The 7,574-nt window shown below is 32.5% G+C and overlaps 1 non-coding gene across 1 annotated transcript; it reads left to right on the top strand.

The window, feature by feature from the left end:
* The first annotated feature begins 435 nt into the window (after positions 1 to 435).
* On the top strand, positions 436 to 542 carry LOC128035169 (small nucleolar RNA R71). The gene has a single exon (XR_008191570.1). It is a non-coding gene; the product is annotated as a small nucleolar RNA R71 (small nucleolar RNA).
* Positions 543 to 7,574: the final 7,032 nt, after the last annotated feature.

The following is a 7,574-nucleotide window of genomic DNA, read 5'->3' as shown; positions in this document are numbered from 1 at the left end:
TAAAAATTTGATTGCGGACCATTCCAATTCTGATTTCCCCTCTAATAAATTGACTCATGATTCAATGGGAAATTTTCAAAGAAACGGCCATCTCCACAGTATTCACAAGAAATATTCTCGAACTGGTTCAGCTGTTGACCTAATAGATTACCATTGAAACCATTAACAATTATGCTCTTCAGCATAGAAGACATAGATGATACCTGGGCTGCTAAAGAAGCAAGTGTGTCTGCTTCTTGTACTCTTGCTATTCGTCTTTATGAGGTTGCTTAGTTGGTTGGCCACTGATAGTTATTGCTGAAAATTCTTTCAACAATCTCGTAAGCATTGTAATAAGACTTAGAAAGAAGGGTTCCATTTGCCGAAGCATCCACCATTGTTCTAGTATGAATATTGAGACCAATATAGAATGTCTCCATTTGAACACAGTAAAGAATGCCGTGAAGAGGGCACTTTTGTAATAACTCCTTGAACCGTTCCCATGCCTCATATAAGGATTATTTATTAAGTTGCTGAAATAAAGTGATTTCATTTCGGATCTTGACGGTTAAAGATGGAGGGAAATATTTTATTAAGAAACGTTCAACCAACTCTTGCCATGTAGTTATGGAATCAGACGATAGGGAGTTCAACCACACTCGTGCTCTCTCTCTTAAGAAGTATGGAAATAATCTCAGTCTCAAGGCGTTCTCAGTCACCCTGACTAGTTTAAATGAGTCACTCACTTCCATGAATAGCCGAAGATGAAGATGTGGATCGTCAGTAGGAATCCACTTAATTGACCCATATTTTGTAATATTTGGAACATGACTTGCTTGAGCTCAAATTGTGGTGCCTCGATTTCAGTCTCCTAATACTCAGATTGAGCTCGTTGAATAGAGGAATGGCATATTATCGAATGGCACAGTTTCTATCATCAGCAATAATGATCAGATTGTGACTATTATAAGTGAATGTTCCTCCTGGTTTTTGGTTTGGATTTTTGAAATTCATATCTTCGGTCCTTCTTTGGAAAATAAATAATGAGAAAATAAAAGTTCCAATGCACGATTTGAAAAGATGATTTTAATCAAGATGACATAATTGTGTTAGATTATTTTCATTTTTTAACTTAGAATTACGAAACTCATGTTCATGTTGTTACGAATAAATTCACATCAACTTGGTAATTTGCTAACTTATGAACTTACTCACTTACCAAAGTTCATTTATCTCTTGACTATATCTCTATGTCAATTCAACCAATTAAACACATTTTAATAAGAAAATGCGTTAATGCACATACATACTTATGAAATTGAAAATAATCTCTCGTACATATCTCAATGCCAATTCAAACAATTAATGCAATCTCATAAGCATATAAAAGATTTCGTGAGGTAACAATGTATTCTACCTTGAAACAGTTTAATCACAATAATATTGCAAGTTATGCAAGGCTAATGTATCATTAGATACCGTTGCTAATTTAATCCTCGGCTACCTTAGATGATTAAACATGCACTAATTAAGTATTGTGTCAATTAATTACAATTTAAATCCGTTTAAATAATTAATCCATTAGTTACCTTACAATTGTAATACAAGAATAACTTAGTCATGGTTTTACTTAATCAAACATCTTACTAGGGCCTATAACAACACAAACACAATTTTATTAAATTAAGTGGACGAAATGCAATCAACCTAACATGAATTAAATTTAAGCCATATTAATTAAATTAAACATAACAACATCACAAATATTCATAGCATTCTCATAACAACAACAATGAAATCCGGTGTTTCTTCGAGGCTTGACTAGTTTGCTCCTCTCCTCCTTCTCCGCTTGCTCTTGTTGATCCGATGCTTCCATAAACACTTGAATTATGCTTCAAATGGTGGTTGAAGGGCTCTTTTTCAAGAGGTGAAATTGGCAAGGGAATGGGGAAGAAAATGAAGAACAAAAGAAAGGGTTTGAAAAGAGAAAGTGAGAGAGAAGTGAAAGGATGAGAGGGTTTGAGATGTGTTTGAAATGAGCAGCCAAGGGGGGTATTTATAGTTTGGAGAGGCTGCTAAAAATAGAAATAATTAGCAGCCATAGACTCCCCCCATGGCTGCCACACATGTGGCAACTTTGAAGGTTTCAAACTTGTTATATTTAGCTAGAGGCAAATCTAGGAAGGCATGAATAGTAGAGGGGTTTGAATGCAATTTTAAGGAAGCTTCAAGGGCTATTTTACCAGCCAAATAATCAGCTAAATAAGCTGATTGGGTTATCATGTGGGCCAGTTTTGGGCAGCCCATTGCTCAGTTGGATCGGTCTTTTCAGTTTAGCACAATTGGGCCTCCTTTCGTAATTAATTAGCAATAATTATTTAACCCAAAATAAATTATATTAAAATTAAAATTAATTATATTATTAATTAATATTCGTAATTTGGACCGTCTTAGGCTAAAAATTTAATTCGCCTCGATGCTTCAAAATCGCTTCTCAGTTTTGCACTTCTAGTAGTGTCTACCGAGCCTATTTAAGCCCTTTGTGCGAATCTATCGAAAATAAATCAAAATTAATAAAAAATTATTATAAAATTAATTAAAATTCAACATGTTAATAAATTAAGTACAATTTAATTAATGTATAATTATTATATATTTTTCGACAAGAATTACTACGAAGTTGCATGAAAAAGTGTTTATATTTTCGTGTTTCCAAAACCATTTAGTTCCTTTTCTTCAACCATCGTCGGACTACCACTCCCTCGTTACCGGACCATCGTCGAGCCACCGCTGTAACACCCTATACCTGTCTGGTTGCCAAGCCCAAATATCAAGAGGCCACACCACCATCTTGTGTCATACACAACAAGTAAAAGCTCATTTTAAACGATATGTCTCCCATTTTAGTATTCTTATAAGTGTTAAGTTAATCATACTCTTTAACATCATTGTTACATGCTAAACATACATCAAATAGTCTTGTAATAATAGTTAGACATGCATAAGCTCCAATTAGAAAAAATTTCCAAGACAATCACGGAGGTATAAATACTAGGACAAGGGTATCGATGCATTGATACCATTTGCAAAATCAGTACCAAATCAGTCTTCTGTTTCTCGACTAAATTCATACTATCAAAAATTATCGATAACTCTGCCAAAGTATCGTTATTTCTACCGCGAGTATAGATACTCATGATAGGGTATCGTTGCCATATTATGTTACTATCTCTCTGTACATTTCAAAATCACAAATGTATTGTTGTTTAAACACGAATATCGATACCTCTGCTCCAAATAGTAAAAATTCAGCATATTTCAGCCTGTAAACCATTCCAACACGAATCTATTCAACATGCATGTTTTACCATATCAAATAAACGTCAAAATGAATATAGTCACAATTTCAAACATTGATAATAAGTCCGAGAAATAATAAACGTATCATGATTCAAACCTTTAAGTCTTGAGAACAAATAAACTATGGAAACATCCAAAATATCATGGTAAAACTCATGCAACAATTCTACTAGATTGTCTTTATTTTCCCAAAATATAAACAATTAACAATAACACCTACGAAATAATGGAAAAGGACTTGCTTGGATCACCCATTGGAACTACATTGCTCACACTGACGCACAACTAATTTGCAATGATTTAAGAAGAAGTGGGTTAGCTTAACCAGCTCAATGAACGCTTAGAATAACCACAATATCAAAGGTTAAACAAGAGCATACTACAACACATTCACAACCATATTCTAATCAAGACAAAAAAACATATTCACGTTTCATTAAGTCATAAAACTAACATATACTCCTACATACAATTACACTCAACTGACTTATATATAATTCATTTAACAAAAATTCATCAAGACTAAACAACGTATACATGCTTTAATAACCCACAAGTCTACCTTATATATTCAAATGCATTCACAACTTAAATGGAAATGATCCAAACTACAGTTACATACGCAATTTACTATGAGAACATACTAACATTTTCATGAGACTTAAATCATCTCATTTAGCATATTATTCGCATGTTTAAGCGTCCATCTCACATTGTATTACCACAACAAATAAACTCACATTTAAACGATAACTTGCATAGCAACCACATACTCATTTAGGCATACAACACATTACACATATATATATTTTAAGATAATTTAGCACTTGAGGCTATGAAACATAAAAGTGGGCTCTATCACCACACATCAGATACATGGATCTCAAACACGCCAAATGACTCATAGAGTTGAACATATCCCAAAAGTGAAGCATAAAGCTAACACTTTCCAACACACCAAACATGTCCCGTTGAATGGAGCTTAGCTCACATTCCCTTATCTCTCCATCATGTCTCAGGGTCTCAACGCCCAAATCATGAAACACTTATAGGTGAGTACTCACAATCCTATAGCATGCCAACTATATCCAACGGTCTCATAAGGTCACAAGGCCAAAATATCCACAATTACACAATTTTAATTATTGATATAATGCACATCATCTCTATTCCTATTCATCGATTCACTTCACAAACTTGTACACAATGCATGCTTCTCGAATTCAAATTTAATTGCACTTAAAGTGCCATAATAATGCTCATTGAGCCATCATGTATCCAACCGCATATGAGTGCATTAAAATCAGTTTATCACATACATATCCTATTACATTAGCACTACATTCCATAATTCAACACATACGTCCTTACCAATTTTTGCACACTTTCACTGCGCATTTATAATGCTAACACAACATCAGCACGATTGTTCAGCATATTTAATATGCCCACAACACAATACAATTCATAATAGTCATCACACATGTCTCATACCACGGTATCGCATCATCATAGTCAATCTATAAATATTCTCACAATCAAGTAATTTATGAAAAATAAAACTAGGGAAATAGAAAGCCTACACTCGGAACCTAGGATAGAGGTTTAGGTGATTCGAAAGCTCCCAATTAACACTATGAATTGTGTATACTAGCAGCGATTCCATACACTCACCAATTACGCTTTCACCGAAAAGTTAAAAACTCAAACTAGCTTTTCCTTGCCTTTCGCCTTGCTCAAAGAAAGTTGCAACAGTTCTAGTGCTTCACATATAATAACCACACAATATACACAATCAATATTTAGCTAAAGACTCACTTAAACCAACCAAAAACTCAAGTCTAAGCTATATTCCTCATGAAGCTAAAATTTCGATTAACAAACTTGAAACTCAAATATCTTCCTCTATACTTAATCTTTTCACCTACAATTGATTTATTTCATCTAATTATTCACCTACTACTAATTCTCAACCTTTAAACTATACAAATATACGCAATTCATGGTATCAAAATTTTTGACATGTTTATGGCTATTTTCACGAATATTCATTAAATCCTTAGAAATCCTTGAAGAAAATTTAAATTAAGTTTAGAAACCTTTTAACCATGTTAAAAAATTTTAAAAATATTTTGAAACCACGTTTTTACCCAAAATCCTGAAATCTACCATTAACGACCCAATTTTTGACTTTTATTAGAAATATGTGATTTAATGGCTAAAAACTTAGTTTTAAGGACTGGATAATATTTAAAACTAATAGAAGATGAATCATTACGTTAGTTGACAAAAAATCAAGCATTTGATTAGGAACCTGAAAAACTCACAAGGTTGACAATGGAGAAATCAATGGTAATTTTGGGTGTTTTTCTTGGTATTTAATAGAGGTTTAAGGCTTGAATGTTGATGGAAATCAAGATACTATAGTTTATAAAAAAATCAAATGGAAGAGTCTTGGCAGAGTGTGGGACGGTAAAACAATTGAATAAAGAAAGCGAACATGAAAACAAGCTGTAGGTGGGGGTTTAATATGTTGAATTTTAAAATCTAGTCTAATTGCCTCTTAAAAACTGTAAGTTTTGGCTCTTTTACAAATCAGTCCTATTTTGAAAATTAAAGGGCATTTAAAACTCATTTTCAGAAATTGATTTAATTTTCTAAAAACAATAGTAAAAAACATTACCAATAAACCATGTTTCAAAATTCTGAATACTCTAAGGCTAAAATTCCAAAAATTACCCCTAAAACTTCTAGGCCCTATTTTGGGGTGTTACAACTGTCAATTTTCGGCCAGACCGCCACCGTCGCTGGTGGTTCAATTTCTTCCCTTTTTTTTCGTTCTCTATTTTTCTGTTCCTCATATTGATTAAACTTATACTCACTTTGCTCTAACGATTCTTTTAGATCTCTCAACTTATCGATCTCATTCCTTTCTCGATTCATTGTCCATCCCAATTTAACAAAGTTGTAGGTTATTTGGATCGTAAACTTATTCTCTTGGTGATTTCATATCATGGTCGAATGATATAGTGGCCATATGGACAATATTACATGTTATTATTTATTATTTATTATCGTACTAATACTATTCCATATCATTTGAAGGACCAAACGATAATCATAGGGGAGACCTTTAAGTTCGCATTAGAAATCATCTTTTTGAAAGTCCAAAATCGTGGGGTAAGTGTTGATGAGACTATTAGTAATTGATCTTTAAGTGATAAAATATTTTCAAAGGATCCTAACTAATAAACGTTACTCATGTGTTAGATTAGTCTTGCGAGTTAGATCAAAGTGAAATCATTAAAAAGGATTGTGGCAGATTGGATCTTTAATAAAATGTGTGGGATCGTTACTATTCCTTGTATGTGATATAATTATTTTATTATATTAATAACTTAATTATAGTAAATCATGAGCACACTAATTTTCAAGAAGAGTTGAAAAACTTATCAAGATGTACACCAAGTATGTGACTCTAACTAAGTGATTTTGTGAAACACATGATAATTTATGTGGTTATGATTGTGACTATGATGTATGTGTAGATATCATTCTGAAGATATGTGATGTATGGCTTATGTGGTATATATGATGATTTAAACATAAGATTTATATATGTGTATGTTAAAAGTATTGAGATCCATGATCTAATGTGAAAAACGTGTTTAACATGTTAAAAGTGATTATCATGTGATGTATGATTATGAGAGCATGTTTACATGCACAAGTGTAAAAGTGATCCATATATGTTAAAAAGTGAATTTGCCATATCACATGTATGGGGTGGATAATTGTGAAAGGTGAAAGTAGTGGTAGTATATCTGCAAATCAATGGCAGTATATCTGTATATCAGTGGTGGCTTGTCCACAAATGATGTTTCAGATGGACGAATTCAGTAGAACTCAATATTGGTGTGTAGTGGAGATGGGTTGAAAATTTTGTAAAATGTACATCGTTTTAAAAAATGCATCTACATGTTCATGCATAAGTATTAGTGTTATAATTTATGAATATTATGATGATTGATATATTGAGATTTATATTTTGTTATCTATGTGATATTTTTTTATTTATGATTGATATGTTAAAAAATTCTCTTTAAAACTCACCCACTTTACTTATGTGTTTCAGATAATCCTCGTGGTTAGGACTCGGATTCAATAATCAGAGATGCTCTTGGAAAATGGATTTTAAATAAATATTGACTTTTAGTTATATTTTGATTTTATTG

The sequence above is a fragment of the Gossypium raimondii genome, chromosome 11, assembly GCF_025698545.1.
Source record: "Gossypium raimondii isolate GPD5lz chromosome 11, ASM2569854v1, whole genome shotgun sequence".
Lineage (NCBI taxonomy): Eukaryota > Viridiplantae > Streptophyta > Magnoliopsida > Malvales > Malvaceae > Gossypium > Gossypium raimondii.
The sequence above is the reverse complement of the archived record's forward strand: the minus strand, read 5'-3'. Positions and strand labels throughout refer to the sequence as shown.